This window comes from Podarcis erhardii (genome assembly GCF_964252035.2).
Source record: "Podarcis erhardii genome assembly, chromosome: 7".
Lineage (NCBI taxonomy): Eukaryota > Metazoa > Chordata > Lepidosauria > Squamata > Lacertidae > Podarcis > Podarcis erhardii.
In genome coordinates, this window is record NC_138511.1 from 80,883,341 (window position 1) to 80,901,926 (window position 18,586).

General features: G+C 45.7%; 1 long non-coding RNA gene across 1 annotated transcript; it reads left to right on the forward strand.

The window, feature by feature from the left end:
• Nucleotides 1-12,450: 12,450 nt before the first annotated feature.
• LOC309346643 lies at nucleotides 12,451-13,502 on the forward strand. Its single transcript, XR_014158717.1, has 2 exons — nucleotides 12,451-12,695; nucleotides 13,105-13,502. It is a non-coding gene; the product is annotated as an uncharacterized lncRNA (long non-coding RNA).
• Nucleotides 13,503-18,586: the final 5,084 nt, after the last annotated feature.

Sequence of the window (18,586 nt, forward strand, 5' to 3'; positions counted from 1 at the left end):
AGACAAGTCCTCCTTCTCAACTCTTTCACTGGGACTCCAGCACCACCTCTTTGGATCACCCTTCTCTGACTGAAGGCAGGCTCTTTGGATTGCCTGGAAGAAGTAAGTGGGTGCATGTTGACAGAAGAGAAAGTGAGCAAAGGAATATATAGTCTTATATAGTCTTACACTAGTGGCGCCCGCCCTGTGGAACACCCTCCCATCAGATGTCAAGGAAATAAACAACTACCGTGGTACCTCTAGTTATGAACTTAATTCGTTCTGGAGGTCTGTTCTTAACTTGAAACTGTTCTTAACCTGAGATACCACGTTAGCTAATGGGGCCTCCCACTGCTGCCGCACTGCCACCGCACGATTTCTGTTCTCATCCTGAAGCAAAGTTCTTAACCCGAGGTACTATTTCTGGGTTAGCGGAGTCTGTAACCTGAAGCATCTGTAACCTGAAGCGTCTGTAACCCGGGGTACCACTGTATCTGAAGGCAGCCCTGTTTAGGGAAGTTTTTAATGTTTGAAGATTTTATTCTGTTTTTAATATTCTGATGGAAGCCACCCAGAGTGGTTGGGGAAACCCAGCCAGATGGGTGGGGTATATATAAATTATTATATTATTGACCCTAAGCAGAGGTATGATGTACCATCTGACCCCCCTCTCCTGGGCCCTGTGGAGAGGCATGCAGTGGCTGCATTTGGACCCCAGGCCAGAGGTTTCACTAAAGGGCTCCATAGTCTTCCAATTTTCTCTCTCTTTTGCCTTTCCTTACTCAGCCAAATGAACAGCTTGGTGATTTTTTTTTTTTGGCGGGGGGGAGAATTGTGAAACCGTGCTTCTTTAGCAAGTACATTATGAATCCAGTCGTCTTCAGCAGGTACACTGGGTGAGCACCATTTCGAAGCAATCAAGATTTTGGCTAATGTTAGATTTCCCATGAGCTTCAACTGGCCAGAGCTTACATCAGCCTGCTGAACCAGGCCCTGTTCTCACAATGGCCAACCAGGTGCCTGTGAAAAGTCTAAAAGCAGGGATGCTAGTCAGAAAGGCTAAGTTTTTCTCACATTGTTGGAGGCAGTATGCTTCTATCAACTGCTGGGAATCGCAGGTGTGGAAAGCCTGCTTTTGCACTCAGGTCCTAATAGTAGGCTTGGTCTGAATTGATGGCTGAATCAGGGGTGTAGGGAGCTACAAGAATTGTTCCATCTCAGTGCTTGAGGTGGAACTTAAAGGACTGCACACTCCTTAAGGTATTTTGGGCTCACGTGGTTCAGGAATTTTTGGAAATACAAGGAAGTACAGTCAAACCTCAGAAGTCAAATGTAATCGGTTCCGGAAGGTTGTTCGACTTCCGGAACGTTTGATTTCTGAGGTGGGGCTTCCAATTGCCTCTTACAATCTGAGGAACGTTCAAAAACCTTCCACTTACTTCTGGGTTTTCAACATTTGGGAGCCAAAACGTTCAACAGTGGAGCAGCTCAAGAACCAAGGTTTGACTGTACTTTGAATGTGGCCTGGCAACAAACTGTCTCAGCAGCGTAGTGACATTTTCCCAGTAGCCTGCTGCTATGAGGAGTGTAGCTCTTGTGTTCTGCATTAGCTGCAGCCACCATACCTGATACAAGAGCAGCCCCACTGCATGTTGCCATAATCAAGTCTTGAAGTTACCACTACATGAACCACTGTGTCCAGGCTGCCAAGCAACTGACCTATCTCCAAGCCCCAGAAATCACTCATTCACAAGGCCTCCAGTTTTTCATGGTTCAAGCTCAGTTTGTTGGCTGCCATGCACCAGGGCAGCGAAGCAGCAATCCAGAGTTTGCAGAATGGAGATTCTAGGGTTGGGTATCTTCAACATATGGATGAGACTTCACTCGAAAACTCCAAAAGACTGTTCCCAACAGCTTGATGTTGAATATCCACTGCAAACCCTCCAGCATTCCTCAGAAGAAAATAGGGACATTTCTCACTCCCCAGTGACACTCAACACCCCCCCCATTTTTGTCCCCCCCAACCCAACCCATAGCAGTTTCTATCAGAAGATAGAACCACCAATTCACCAACAGGATACACATATACATCCTCCACTGTACTGAGAAAGCCCCTTAATCCCAATTTAATTTTATTTATTCTTTTGTAGATTTACAAAAAGAAAAGCATGCCCCAATAAAGAATTTTTTTTAAGTGGCAACATTAAACATGGACACATAACCTGTAAGACCTCTTTAGGGTCACATGAATTTCAGTGAGTCTTGTATAATGGAGTGCAGCTAGGGCCCCATTTGCATTATGCATTTAAAGCAGTATCATGCCACTTTGAAGAGTCATGGCTTCCCACAAAAGACACTAGGATACTTAGTTTATTAAGGGTGCTGAAAGTTATTAGGAGACCCACGTTGCCCTCACAGAGTGTCAGGGATGGGAAGGAGACCAAGGAGGACGGGTGTATTGGCGGGGAGGTGGGCAGAGGAGGATGATTTGGGGAAAGGGGCTAGTGATTTATGGGGTTCTTGTCTGGAACCCTGTGCCTATTTATTCCATTTTTTTCAAGGAACACCTTTAAAGGTTTTTGTTTATACAAGCCCATTCAGATATGGATACACTCTATTCTCTTTTGCTGTTCAGTCTAATGAGTTTTAAATATTTTAATGGTTTTAAGGGATTTTATTGCGAATATTAATATTTTTTATATTAGTTTTTATTTGGTATTACAAAGTAATGTTTACATTCAAAATCATAAATAAATAAAAATACACAAGATTCTCCTGAATCTTTTTACTTGCCTCTACCCCCCATGGGTTCCATACTTGTCCTTTTCTACTGCATATTTTAAGTCCAATTATTTGATTATCAATTATATATTAAGTCCTTGTTACCTTACAAGTGTTATTTAAGTCCTACTAAAGAGTTCAATTGTTTACAGTGGTCTCCCAAATATGATATAAATTTCCCCCATTCTTTGTTAAAATGTTGATCTTCTTGGTTTCTGATTTTCCCAGTCATCGCCAATCCACTCTGGTAGGGACCTTATCATCTTTCCATCCCCGGGCTAAAAGCATCCTAATGTTAATATTTCTTGTAAACCCCAGCAGTTTTTACTGCAATCAAAAGGCATATAAATTTTGTTTAATAAAAATAATCTTAAAAAATGCACATTAATTTTGTGGGGGCTAGAATGTAGACCCACAGGCCCAGGGGCCAAAGGCACCCCTCCTGGAATCTCTCTCTCTATGGTCCTTGGGATGCTCCTTAGCCACCTCCTCTCCCTAGGCCACACCCCTCACAATCTCCACTTCAGTCTCAGTCTCAGTCAGTTTTATTGCACATAGCCAAAGGCTGCCACAATGTACACAGAATTATTTGACAATTAAAAGAAAATATACTGAATTGATAAAAAAAGACTTACAACATTTATATTATTAAAACATTACATACTCTAAACAGAGCTATAAAAGTACCCCCATGTACAAATAAGAACATTAGACAATAAAATTCATAAGCTAAAATCACTTTAAACTCTACCTGAATGCTTTGGTCTGGCTGGATTGTGGCCCCTAAACTCTTGGTTGCTTGGAGGGAGGACAGAGAGTGGGGTGTGAATGTATCTAGAAAATAGCCTACCATGTAAAGGTGAATTTTACATGTTTCCATTGAAATCCGACCCTCCCAGAAGGTCACCAACTGCTTAGCCTGGAGCCAACTGCTTAGCCTGGCGGAGATGAAAAAATGCCGCCTTTGTTATAGCTGTAATCTGCGCCTCCATAGAAAGGGAGGTATCGAAGATTACACCCAAACTCTTAACGGACGATGCACCCCCGCAAGAGATGGGAGTTGCCCCCTCAATCCCATATCGCCCCGTCCCAGCCAGAGGACCTCTGTCTTCGAAGGATTTAACTTCAACTGGCTCCCACGTAACCATCCAGCCACAGCTTCCAGACATCTGGTCAGTGTGTCTGGGGCTGAGGAATGGAATGCGGAACGAGGGAGGAGCAGCCTAGTTGCAGTAGAAGCCTGAGCTCCGAAGAACATGGAGAAGGAAGGGGCAAGTTCAAAGGGGAAGACACAGACTGACAGTTTAAGCTCGGACTCAGAGGGAGGGCCACCGGAAATAGCCCATCCCATGACGCACAGGCAAGCAAGAATTAATGAGAGGCATGAACAGGAAAGGAAACGAAAGTGGGGCTTTATATGGAGGAAGAGGAAGGGGTGGAACTCAGACTTGGCAACAGCTAATTTGGAAGCAGATGCTGAGCGACTGAGCTCCAGAGTGATTTGTGTGTTTTGAGCAATAAACCTGAGTTAATTGTTGTCTCGCTTCTGTCACCATTACATTGAGGTGAAATGGGGAGTGCTACAGCTGCTGTGCTGTGCTGTGTAACCCCCACCAAAGCATCCCTTTCCTAGGTTGTGTGGCAACTGCACAAAGTGGCATGGCGGCAGCAGGTTTTGGCTAAATCTCATGAGATTTTAGCGAAAGCTCACCGGAAGATGGCGAGAGACCATTTCTCTGCCACCCATGGGATACTAACTCATTGTGAGAAAGACATCTATAAACTGGATTGTGTGCAGTAAAGGGGACTGCACAACCTTCAACAATTAAAGAGAAGAAACATTTAGAACAGGTGCAGAACCTGTGGCCTTCCAGATGTAGGAATGCTGGAGAAATTCCATTCCATTTGCATTTTAACAATATAATTCACACCGGATCTCTGTTATGCTTTGAAATTCACACTTCCTCAAGTTTTGTGGTGCAGTTCTCCAACTAAACAATGTGAAAAATAATGAAAATAAGGTCCATATAATGGCAGGGATAGCACCTTCCGTTTCGCTGCTTGAGACAAAACAGGAAGTGCAGCCCAGCCCTGTACACCCTGACGCATAATCTGAGTGTCGGAGTCAATAAGTGCTTCAGGCAGGACACCTGCATTCTCCTTGCTTTCTCTTTGAAACACGGTTCGTGATCCTGATTGTAACCATCTACAATGTTCATTAGGAAAATGAATATTGCACTGGAACTACAATGTTTGTGTATGGGCAACCAAGGAGGAGATCTGAAACCTCAATGCTATTTATGCTCAGGGACATATAGCGATATATGATTCTATAATTCTAAAAGTACACAGGTACTTAGAATCATATTATTCATCATAGCAGAAGTCATATGCTGGAAGTATAAACCTCCTACTGAAGTGAAACTGTAATTTGCTGTCGGACAATTTCAAACTTAGGTTTTCTAGAAGCATCTTTTAGTTTAAATAATCCAGAATTCTTGGAGAAAGAATGGATTCTCTTGGTATTTCCCCTTTTTCTACCCCTTAAAAAAAATAATCACACAGATAATTGCTTGTAAAAGGAAAAAATAACATTTACTAACTCAGAATACTTGTTGAAGAGTAACAGATATAGCAGCTTTGTCGGGGGGGGGGGCTTAAAATGGTGATCCAGTTACAAAGACATACTTTGGTCAAGATGATGATGGAGTCTGAGCTTTGGAGCTCAGACAAGCAGATGGTTCTACATTGCTGGATGGATGATGATGAGAGAGCAAAGATGGAGAGGAAGTGCCTATGTCCTCCCCCTGACAGGACACAGTGGGAGTGTCTCTCAGAGTTCTTTCTTGGAAACTTACAGGGAAAAACTCGGAGGGCTTCAGCTCCTGTCATGTGCCTCTCTACAAACACGCATTGTTGGTTTTGCTGCATGGTAAATATCTCACACTTCACAGGCATATGGCAGTCCTCTAAGTAGGTGGAGCACACTGTCCACAAGAGAGGCAAGAAAAGTCCACCTTCTCATTCACCTCTTGCCTTGCCCATTCATGCTATCTTTCACCAGGACTTCAGCACCACCTCTCTGGATTCATGGGGAGAGGTAGGCAGGGGCATGTTGGCAGAAGAGGAAGCAGACGGAGGAAGAGGCTTCATGGCATTTTATGTAGTCTTACAAAAATATAAACGCTAGTCTTCACACAATATAGGCAAACATTTCCTGATGTCCCCCTTGTGATCCCAAACAGAAGAACAATGTACTACCTCCCCCGCCCCACACAGGCCCTGTGGAGGGGCACGCAGTGGCTGCATTTGGCCCCCAGGTCAGCGGTTCCCCACTCCTGGTATAGATTACTAAAGGCCTCCATAGTTTCCCGATTTTCATTCTCCTTTGGCTTCCCTTACTCAGCCAAATGAACAGCTTGTTGATTTTAGAAAGAAATTGTGAAAGCATGTTTCTTCAGCAGGTACATTGTGAATCCCCTCGTCTTCAGCAAGTACATTGGATGAGCACCACTTTGAGGCAATCAAAATTTGGGCTAATGTTAGCTTTCCCACAAGCTTCAATTGGCACAGCTTCCATCAGCCTGCTGAACCAGTCCAGCTGTTCCAGAACCCTGTTGTTGCAATGGCCAGCAAGATGCCTGTGCAACCGTCAAAGCAGGACTGGACAGCAACACCAGTTGTCCCCATCCCGTCCCCCCGCTTGTGATTCCCACCAACTGACATCCACAGGAATACTGTCTCCAACACTTGAGGAAGAACATGGCCAAATTGGTTAGTAGGCATTGTTAGCCTTATCCTCCATTATTTTCTTCTAATCCTCAATCAAACACATCCACGTTGCTGCCGAACTTTACTTCTTGAGAGCAAATTCCAGAGTTTAACCATATGCTATTTCAAACAGTACAGTGGACCCTCGGGTTACGTTACCTTTGGGTAATGTATTTTTTGGGTTGAAAACGTAGCAAACCAGGAAGTGGGTTTGCCACTCAAGCACACGCAGAAGCGCTCTGTGCACCTCACACATGTGCAGAAGTGCTCCATGGCGCTGCACACATGTGGAGAACAGGCGCCTCAGGTTATGAAGATTTCGGGATACGGCCAGGCCTCCAGAACAGATCCCATTCATAACCAGAGGTACCATTGTACTTTCTTCCATCTTTCTCAAAGCTTCCAACATTCACTGTTATTGGCTGCCCACAAATTCTAGTACTGTGAGAAAGGAATAAAAGCTTTTCTCTCTCCTGTTGCACTAAAGGCTTCCTGTGAATTGAAAACTGACTAAACCTCAGGTGTGTAGGGAGCTACAAGAATTGCCCCAGTCAAAGGATCTCACTGCTTGAAAGCCATTTCCGAGCTTGGGGAGGAGAGGGGGTTGCGGGCTACCCCCTCCCACACACACGGGGGCTGGCCTTTTGCTCCCGCAAGAATAGGGAATCCCCGGGCATGCCTTCGACCCTGCCTGCCAATCGGCAGGCTGGGGAGGCGGGGCCTAGCCTATTTAAGGCCAGGCACGCCCGAGGACCACCCTCTTTCCCCTTTCCAGCTGAGCGGTTTTCCCATCCCACCCACCCTTTAGGCTTAGCTTAGGCTGACGCTTATTATAAATTGCCAGCATAGGCTAAGCTGCTCTGTGCAGGAGGCAGCTACATTGTTGCGATCCCTCCCGCTGCTGACTACCAGGTCTGCAGCATTACAGGGGAGAATCTATTGATGTAGCAGGTTTCTGAATGACAGGCTTTTAAAGTGTGGTTATTGGGGGAAATACTTTAAAAAATAATAATATAATAAAGGAGTCTTTGGAAATGCTGAGTACTGGTTTCAAAGTCCTGACTGCTGACTGCCTTTGAAATTAATTGGTGCAATTAGCAAACACTGTGGCTTATATTGTTATTTCAGGCAGCCATTACTAAGAATGCCAACCAAAGCGCTGGAAAGGGTAAGGCACCGGCAAAAGGTCCCAGCAAGGGGAAGGCTATTGCCAAAGGGACCAGCAGCAATGCCTTTTCACAGGTGGTATACATTCCTAGTGCGTTTCAGGAACAGCAGCCCCAACACAGCTCCACCGAGGACAGTGCAGGTTCCGGCTTGGAGGAGGAGCACATGGAACCTCAAATTGCTCAGCCAGCGGCCAGTGTGAACCCGGCCAACGTAGAGGTCCAAGAAGGTAAAAGAAAGTCCAAGAAGAAGCACACGTCTGCAAAGAAGAAAAGAAGTAAGCAGTCCGAGACGGAAGACGAGTCAGGTACATCATCCTCTGATTCGGATAGCGAGGGCCCCATGGATGGTTACTGGGGTTTTGGTGAAGGTAATCACGGGATCCCTCTTTGGGCACACGAGAGGAGGGCCAATTCCCATCGTAAGAGCTCAATGGGGTACTGGAATGGAAGGATGGGGTGTTGGTTGAGGATGTTAAGGTTTCCACCAATCAGTCCACCGATTTTATACTGGGGAACCATTTGTCCCAGAAGAGGAATAAGATCCTCAACGGGGACTATGTGGACATGTTTACCCTTCTCCCTCCTACTAAGGTAACGGGGAAAGGTGAAAAGAGGCGCTCTTTTGGTAAGCGGAGGTATAGGACACCTAGGGCAAAGCGCACCTTTGAGAATTGGTTGGATGGGTACCAGGTTTTCATGGGAGATGTTTGTGTGGCTTATCCTTGGCACTCCATGGATTTGGTTGCTTATTTGGCTCATGTGAGGCGGGCTCACACGCTCGCAGGGAAAATTGCCGCTTTAACATATGATGAGAATTTCTGTAGAAATGCTTCTCTCCTGCCTTCCACCCGATGGGATCTAAGGGATCCTAACTACTGGGGCGAGGACGTCAATCCCTACATAAAAAAGAAAAACCAGAATCAGCCAAGGCGGGTAAGACAGAGGCGAAACGGCGCCGGCAGTGCTGGGAGTTCAACAGGGGTGTATGCTCGCGACCCTCCTGTAAGTATCTTCATGAATGTGAGTGGTGCTTGGGAAACCACCCCGCCTCTGTGTGCTATAAGAATAAACAGCAGCCCTTTCGAGGGTGCAGGGGGTTCTTCCACAACAATAACAGAGGTGCCCCCGGATCCTCCCACCAGGGACCCAGTAACCGCCAGTAACTTGTATCTTGGTTTGGCCTCCTCCCCTATCCGTCTTCAGCCCCTCAAAACCCTGCTAGATCAATATCCTGATCGAAAAGCCGCACAATACCTTTGGGAGGGGTTCTCTATGGGGTTCAGAATCCCCGTGGCTTTCCCCCCCCTAACACCAGGGACCCACAAAATCAAAAATCAGTTAGGGAAAGGCCCGAGATAGTCAGGAAAAAGATAGAGAAAGAAATCAGTACAGGTAGGGTAGCAGGTCCCTTTGCCGAACCTCCCTTGGAAGGACTTCACCTATCCCCTCTGGGCATTGTAGCAAAAAAGACCCCAGGGGAATTCCGCATGATCCACAACCTCTCTTACCGAAGGGGAGGCTTGGTCAATGACGCGATCCCCCAGGAACTTTGTACAGTGAAATACGCCTCCTTTGACCAAGCAGTTAAAATGATTCACAGATTCGGGCAAGGGGCACTTCTAGCCAAATGTGACATTGAGTCGGCATTCCGTCTTCTTCCCGTCCATCCAGCTGACTTCCGTTGGTTGGGCTTTAGATTTGAGGGGGGCGTGACTTCCGGGTCGGCGCCATCGCCGAATGGCGGACTCCCTCCGAGCTCCGGAGGGAGCCTGCACGGCAGGGGCTGGGTCCTACCGCACCGGCGATGCGGGGACCCTTAAAAACCACGGCCACGGGGGCCGTGGACATGGAGACTCGGCTGACACCGTCAGCGCCCTCCCGACTCGTGAAGGAGCCTTTTTAAAGGCTACGGATCGGGTGCCGGGGAGAAGCGTGGTGTTTTGAGTCCTCTGCTATCCCTGCCGTGCGAAGCCGCATGCCATTCGGCGGAGAGCGCTGGCTTCTTCCTTTGAAAATTCGGACCTAAAAGAACAACCTGTAAGTAATTGGAACTTGGACTAAAAAGAGGGATAAAAATTTAAAAAATTTCGGAGCGAGCGGGGGAGGCGCAAAAAAGGAAGTCAGCCACCCCCTCCATTGTAGAAGGATCAAAGCAAAGGATCTGATAACTAAGATCGGAGTAACATCATTTTGGCAAGTTTTTAACCTCACGAGTGAAGAATATGAGATTGAGCTGGAGGAGGAAAGTAGAATTCGGACTTAAAAACAACCCCCCCTGGAACCCCGGGAGCGATCGATGACGGAGTTTGGAGAGGAGAAAGGCAAGTTTTGACAGCTGTCAAAGAGCTGTCAAAGCGGAAAATAAGATAGAGACTATGTTACAAGGACTTTGCTGGTTATATTTGTTATAAATTGGATACAAATTGTTTTAAATAAGGATTACAAAGTTACTAGGGCTAATGGATGCGATCTGGAAGAGAACTCAGTTTTTGCAATCCACCTAGAGGAGCCGAGGGATATTACAAGTTTTAGCTGGAAATTGGAACTGAACTGTTTATCTCCTGGGAAACTGCAGAAATGGAACATTATTATGACTACAGAGGCCACTACACCGAAGAAGACAATGGAATCATCTGTTGTGGAATGAAAGGAACTTGACGTAATGTTTTGTTTCTGAATAACAAGCCTCTGTAAAGGAACTAACTTTTGGAATTAGGACATTTGTGCAGGAAAACAGGGACAGAAAGAAATAGAAAGAGGAGTCTGATCAATAAGAACAACAAAATAACAAGAATTGGACCAAGTCAAAAGTGGGGACATTTGGGACATCCAGATTTGACAAGCTTAAGGATTATAATTTGGAGTTTTTCACTCCTGGATATAAAAATCTGGATGGAAAAAATGGGCCTCTCTTTGAGACAGAATCCTTCCATGATTGGACATTCGAAATTAAAGAGGACTGGCAAAGGACTATGATTTAGAGAGACGTGGAAATATCGGACATTGAGGAACATTGGGAACGCAACCGGGAAAAGGGGGGGTGGGAAATGTGGAATCCTTAAAGGCGTAAACTATGTTTTATTTAGGCTATATACATTTATATGGTATTCTAAAGTGGGGAACTCGTGGTGGGAATAAGCCGATTTTAGGGGAATGGAAAATAATGTTGTTGTTTTTTTTTTAAAAAAAAAATTGGGTTAAGGATAACAAGTTTGAATTGAGGAGAAGAACTTGTTGAGATCATTTGAGAGATTTGGAATACAAGGGGGGGAGGGAAGGGGAAGTCCTGAAAGGATGTAATTGGAAAAAGATTTGAAATTGGATGTTTTATTAATTTGTAATTAATTGGAAAATTTTAATAAATATTATTAAAAAAAAAAAAAAAAATAGATTTGAGGGGGGCGTATGTCATTGTCAAAGCAATGCCTATGGGCTGCTCCGTGGCTTGCTCAGCCTTTGAGTTGTTCAGTGCGTTTCTTGATTGGGCCCTACGCTTTAGGACAGGGTCATTGGGCATATCGCGTAACCTGGATGACTTTATTTTGGTGGCAGATAACAGGCAACGATGCTCCGCCCTCTTGGAGGCTTTCACAGCCCTGGCAGGGGAGCTGGGGGTGCCACTGGCCGCCGAGAAAACGGAGGATCCAGCCACTTCCTTGGTCTATCTAGGCATTGAGTTAGACACCATGGCCCAAATGTCTAGGTTGCCCCTGGAAAAACTGTTTGCTCTTAAGGCACTGATACAACAGCTATTGCCCCTAAAGAAGGTTACCCTAAGGCAAATTCAATCCCTGCTAGGTCACCTAAATTTCGCTTGTAGGGTAGTGGCGCCGGGTTGAACCGTTTGCGGCCGCCTGGCCAGATTGTCGGCAGGTCTCAGGGCACCACAGCATAGGGTGCGCCTCTCCAAAGAAGTCAAGGCAGATTTGGGAGTCTGGCTACAATTCCTCGACAAGTACAACGGTATATCCTTATGGCAAGATTCCATGGCACTCAATGCTGACTTCCAAGTCCAATCAGATGCGACAGGGTCCTTGGGTTTTGGAGTTTATTTCAGGGGGCAGTGGTGTGCCCAAAAGTGGCCTGCAGACTGGCAGGGCCAGCCCATTACTCAGGACCTTACATTCTTGGAATTTTTCCCTATTGTAGTGGCAGTACATCTTTGGGCAGAGCAGTTCCGCAATCATAGGGTTTGTTTCAACACAGATAACCAGGCAGTAGTAGCGGTTCTTTCCAGACAGTCTGCGCGATCCACCAGGGTGGGAAACTTGTTATGGTCCTTCGTCCTCCTGTGTCTTGAGCAGAATATATATTTTTCAGCCAAATTCGTACCTGGCATTAATAATGACATCGTGGATGCTCTGTCTCGTTTTCAGATGGAGCGCTTCCGCTCATTAGCACCGGATGTGGAAAAATCATCGATGCCTTTCCCGGAGCATCTCTGGAGTCTTGGGAGGAAGAGGTGATGAAGGGAGTATTCGGTGCAGTTGCCTCTTCCACAATGAGATCATACAATAAAGCGTGGGCTGACTTCCTAAAGTTCGCAATAGAATACCCAGCACGAGGCAGAACTTCATTCCCTCAATGAGGGAGGTCCTCCGCTACTTAGCCCACCTGAAGGAGCTGGGCAGGGCACCAAAGACTCTCAATATTCAGTCCGCAGGGATGTCATATTTTTGTAAAACCTTTTTCGCCACCGACCCATGCGCTGAATTTATAGTGTGCAAGACTTTAGAGGGTTGGGGCCGGCTCCAGCCTCCCAGCTCTGACAAGAGGAGGCCCATAACTTATGATATTCTGACCCAGATTCACAAACAATTACGTGCAATATGCTGGTCAAAATATGAAGCTCGCCTATTCTCTGCCGCTTATTCCATAGCCTTCTTTGGTGCCCTGTACATAAGGGAGGTAGTTTGTGAGGGAGGGGTTGCCCACTGCCAGAGGGGCATCCTCTTAAGTGATCTGACCCTATCAAGGAACGACCTAATCGTTCAAGTAAGGAGCTCTAAGACAGACCAACAGGGTAGGGGGGGTCCTCATCTGGTTACCAGCCACACAAGGTACTGGTCCCTGCCTGGTTAGGGATACAAGGCGTTTCCTCTACTTAAGACCCAATAGCCCCGGCCCCTTTTTGATTCACATGGATGGATCGCTCTTGGCTAGACACCACTTTACATGGGTGATGCGCATGGCTTTGGAGTATGCGGTCTGCCCGCGGCCGAATTTGCGGCTCACTCTTTTCGGATTGGGGCCGCTACCACTGCTGTGCACCTCGGGCTCTCCACAGAGAGGATAAAGGACCTGGGCCGGTGGAAATCTAATGCATACAGAGCTTACGTAAGAAAGAATCTATGACTAGCGGTTGTACTCCTGACCTTGGTTTTTCTGTCTATTTGCTTTTCAGAATTCAGGAAGGTGTGCATTTGGTTGGTGGGCCACAGCATTGTGCATTGGGCCAAGAATCGTGCCATGAGTACCGGGTTGGGGCAAAACTTGAACTTACCTGCAAATGTTGAGCTGGCGTGGATAGCGCGAAGAGGGATGCGCTGGAGCGAATTCAAGCCAGCCGTGATGGCGAGAGCCGCCTCTGAGGGCCCACCTGATGCCCTGGTTATCCAGTTGGGGAAAAATTACCTAGCGTACGACAAAGCTATTGACTTGAGATGGAACATTTTTGACGATTTTGCTGATCTGATGGCGGTTTACCCAAACATTACTATCTTGTGGTCCTCATTGCTCGAGAGGAGGACATGGAGGGATTGTTTGAGCCCGGTTGGAATCAATAAAGCAAGAAAGGTCTTGCAGCAGGCTATGGAGCGTAGAGTGGCGGCTCTAGGCGGGTGCGTCATTGGCCACCCAAGCATCCAGTACAGCAACAAGGCCCTCTACAGATGGGGTGGCGTGCATCTGTCAGATGCTGGAAACGATATTTGGTTGGGGGACATCATAGCAGGGATTAGGAATTGGTTACAGGTTTGAAGGTATTGGCGGCGAGCTTTGCTCGAGTGGCGGTTAGGCATTGGCAGGAGTTGATTGTTATGCAAATGAATGGGGGGAAGGAAGCGCCATCACCTTCCCCCAATGAAAAGGGTAGTCCGGTAGAGGTCTCCGGGGGGCATTGCCTTGTCCGAAACCTAGGGAGGTAAGGGCCTCCGGCACATCCCCGAGCGGTGACACCCATGGGATCCTAGTTGGCGTACTTCAACAGGACTCCCACGGCTTGTGGATAACCCTTCCCGGTCTCCATGCCGGGTAGTCGATAGGAGCCAATGCCTAAGGCCAATACCTTTCAATTCTGTAATCAATAAAAGTTGTGGCCTTTTTATGCCCATTAACCTTAAATAATGTGTCCAGTGTCTTCATTTCACATGGGGGATTGGGCCTTGCCACGCAACCACTGTGTCCAGGTTGCCAAGCAATTGACCTATCTCCAAGACCCAAGGCCTCCAGTTTTTCACGGTTCAAGCTCAGTTTGTTGGCTCTCATGCACCATGGCATCCAAGCACGAACCCAGAATTTCACTCCAAAACTCCAGTTGACTCTTCCCAACAGCTTCATATTGATGTTCAATAGCCACTGCATACCCTCCAACATTCCTCAGATGAAAAATGGACATTTCTCACTCCCCACAACTGACATTCCCCCCATTTTTGACCCCATACCCCCCCACAGCATTTTCAATCAGAAGAATGGCAAGTTCCACAAGCACATCATGAACAGGACACAGCACGTACATCCTCCACTGACCTGAGAATACCCCATTATCCCAGTTTTAATTTATTTCATGGTACATTTACGAAAGAAAAGCATGCACCAATAAATAAATTTTAGAAAGTGGCAACTTTAGACACAAACATAAAAGATTTTTTGGGTAGAAGAAAATCTAGACTCTTTGCACTCCTCCCTCTATGCCGCCCAGGGAGGCCTTGCCCTCCGCTTGACCCTCAGATGCAATGCATTAAGTGGAGAAGAGCCTCAGTTTTAGCAGCCTCTCTTGCTGTAACCTTTGCCATCTCTGCATATTCTATTTTAAAAAAAATGATATTTATTAGAGTTTCAAATAATACATAGAAGCATAAAAAAAATAATTCAAGATTTACAGCCCTTATTTTCAATAACTTTTTTCCGCAACTTCCCCTCGCCTCCCCTTCTTGTATTCCATGTCCAAATATTTGTTCAACAAGTTCTTGTCCCTAAATTTTTAACCTTAATTTGTTATTATATTTAATTCAATTTATATATCAACTTTTGACTTATATACATCAATCATTATACTTAAAGACTTTTTCTAAGATTGACCCAATTTCCCTTCCACGAATTCCCCATTTTTATACTAATAACAACGCAAAAAAAGAAAAAAATAGAAAAAATCAGAATATATTTGTACACCCTTTGGATTTCCAAACCCCACCCTCCCTTCCCCGGTTTCGATCCCCAAACCATTGTCCATTAGGTCCATCTGCTATCAGCCTGGAGACCTCACGTCTGAGGCCCTTAAATCTCTCTCAGTTACTCTCTGCCAGTTTTTTTGAAAGCCCTTTGTATTAAACACCAAGTCTCAGAGGGGCACTATCCTGATAATGTCCATGTTCCTTCCAGCCAGACCTCCATATTTAAAGGTGGAGCTCAAATCTTGTTTCTTAATCCTTTTAAGTCCAAATGTCCCAAAGGCTCCAACTTCCACCTTAATCAGATTTATAGTCCATGGATCTTCAGATCTCCACAGAAGGAGGTCTTTCCATTCCTCATCCTTCAATTCAAACCAAATTTTCATCATCCAGTCCTTATTTTCTTTTATATCCATCTTGACAGGCCTCCGGCTCTCCTTTGCCTTCTGCAGCATTACAGCCCCTCCTTCCTGCTCCTCCTGTTCAGCATATATCTCATTCTCCACTTCCTCAATTTTCTCAAATTTCTTTTCTTGTTCAGCTGCCTGGGCTTTGTACATCAAGTCCTTATCCAACTCAGTAGATTTATTTGCTGTTGACTTCAAGGTTATGGCACTTGTAGACAAAACATGACTTTGCTCTTGCAACTTTTGCAACTTTCCCAAGAGAAAAACAACCTCATCCAGATCAGCTAGTATTTTTCGACCTATTTCCATTCTTGTAATGTCCCTGAACCCCCTCTAGAGGGATTCTGGTTATTCAGTATTCCTTCCACTTCCAACCCAAAAGTCAGGATTTTCAACAATTTATAACTATATTGTAACTAATGTAACCAGCAAGAACATCAGAAACAAAGTTCTCTATTTTTTCCAACTTTGACAGCTAATTTGACAGCTGTCAAAATCTTCTATGTCTCCTCAACAGGCTCCTCTCGCGGATCACTCCCGGGTCCCGGGGGGGGGGGTGGCACTTTAGCTCACAAAGTTAGCTCTTATCCTCCAGCACAATTACTTATATAGTACTATCAATCCGTGCAATTAATAGCTTTATCCAATAAGAAAATGTTCTTTCGACCTTAGTTATTTAGTCCTTGCTTCAAATTGTTTACAAGGCAGGGAGACGGACTTCCTCTTTGCGCCTTCCCCGATCGTGCCGAATTCAAGCAAAAAAACCCTTTCTTTTATAAATCCAATTTCCGTATTACTCACGGGCTTTTACTTTAGGTCCAAATGTTCAAAGAAAGAAGTCAGCACTCTCCGACCATGGCATGCGGCTTCCCTCAGTAGGAGTAGCAGTCGACTCTCAGCACCACGCCTCTCTCCGTCCCCCATTCCGAAGCCTTTAAAAAGGCTCCTTCTCGGGTCAGGGAGGGCGCAGATGGTGCCCGCCGAGTCACCAGGTCCACAGGCCTCAGCTCCTGTGGTTTCTGAGGGTCCCCGCGTCGCCGCCGCGGCAGGACCCGTCTCCTACTGAGCCAATTCCCTCCGGAGCTCGGAGGGAATCCGCCATTAGGCGATGGCGCGAACCCGGAAGTCCCTCCATCTCTGCATATTCTAAGGCTTTCACCATCCATTCTTCCTTTCAGGGTATTCTCACAACTTTCCACCTCTGAGCATAAAGACCCCTTGCCACTATAGCTGCATACATAAACAGAGTTTGGAATTTTGCTGACCAATAACACCTGCCAGAAGGGTTCTGGACTCTTGGAAACATCACTTTGAATCCCCCCCCCATTATATATTATGCCCCCAAAGACCTTAGCCTTCCTACAGGTCTACAACATGTGACAGAATGGCCCTGTGCAATTCTTACATTTCCAACATTTTTTTGGTACATTCTTATATACTCGATCTAAGCTCTTCAGAGTGAAATAACATCGGTACATCATCTTATAATAATTCCCTCTTATAATATGAAGAAGAAGATGGTGAAGGAAGAGGACATGAGCCCAATGTCACTCTCCCCACCCCCTCCATTGTGATTACCAACATCTCAGAGTCCCATTCTTCTTAGAAGAAACAATGTGAAGAATCTAAGCTGACAGTATACATACATAATACAGTGGTACCTCAGGTTAAGCACTTACTTCAGGGTATTCTCACAACTTTCCAGCTTTGAGCATAAAGATCCCTTGATTTGGAATTTTGCTCATCAATATCCCCAGCCAGAAGGTTTCTGAACTCTTGGAAAAGTCAGTCTGATTTTTGATTTTTAAAAAATCATTATATAACATGTCCAAAAAGACCTTACCCTCCTTGCAGGTCCACCCCATGTGACAGAATGACCCCTTGCAATATTTACATTTCCAAAACTTATTAGGTACATTTTTATACATTTGAGCTAACCTCTTTGTGTTGAATGGTTGATTTAAATATTAAGGTTCCTTATTGTTTTACAAGATGGGTATCTCTTTAAAGGCCAGAGTAAATATCATGACCTAGTTTTATAGCTGTGAAACAGTATAGCAGATGCTGTTAAGTTGTGTTAATTAAGCTGTGGCAGCAATTGGATATAGTATACAGTAGTACCTCTGGTTAAGAACTTAATTTGTTCCGGAGGTCCGTTCTTAACCTGAAACTGTTCTTCACCTGAGGTACCACTTTAGCTAATGGGGACTCCCGCTTCCACCGAGCCACTGCCAACTGATTTTTGTTCTCATCCTGAAGCAAAGTTCTTAACCCGAGGTACTATTTCTGAGTTAGCAGAGCCAGTGACCTGAAGCATCAGTAACCCGAGGTACCACTGTACTAACATTGCACCAAGAAAACTCTCCCAGGACATCTGTGGTGCTGCCACTCTCCATCTCTCATTGTCCAAATGCCAAATCCACATCATTCACAATGTCTTTGAGTTTCATTAGCATCACAAGAGAAACCAAAGCAAAGGACGTGGAGCTGTGCTTGTGTATATCCAGTAAAAGATAGTCCCTTAAATCTGCAATCTCCTCTGGACACAGACCTGCAACCCCACCCCCACCTGCTCTTAACTCTGTTGTTGTTTAGTCGTTTAGTCGTGTCCGACTCTTCGTGACCCCCTGGACCAGAGCACCCCAGGCACTCCTGTCACCCACTGCCTCCCACAGTTTGGTCAAATTCATGTTAATGGCTTCGAGAACACTGTCCAACAATCTCGTCTTCTGTCGTACCCTTCTCCTGCCCTCAGTCTATCCCAGCATGAGGGTCTATTAGAGGGAGTCTTCTCTTCTCATGAGGTGGCCAAAGTATCAGAGCCTCAGCTTCAGAATCTGTCCTTCCAGTGAGCACTCAGGGCTGATTTCTTCAGAATGGAGAGGCTTGATCTTTTTGCAGTCCATGGGACTCTCTTAACTCTCAAACTTATTTTAAAAAGCAAGTGGACCAATTCCTTACCCCAAACAAGTGCATTTAATGGGAGTGAGGGGATCCAGGTCACTGTGCATTTTATTACTGTACCACAAAGGAAACTGTGGACAGACATTTGTCCCCCTTTCAAAAAAGTTCATACTGTCAGGGATACTGC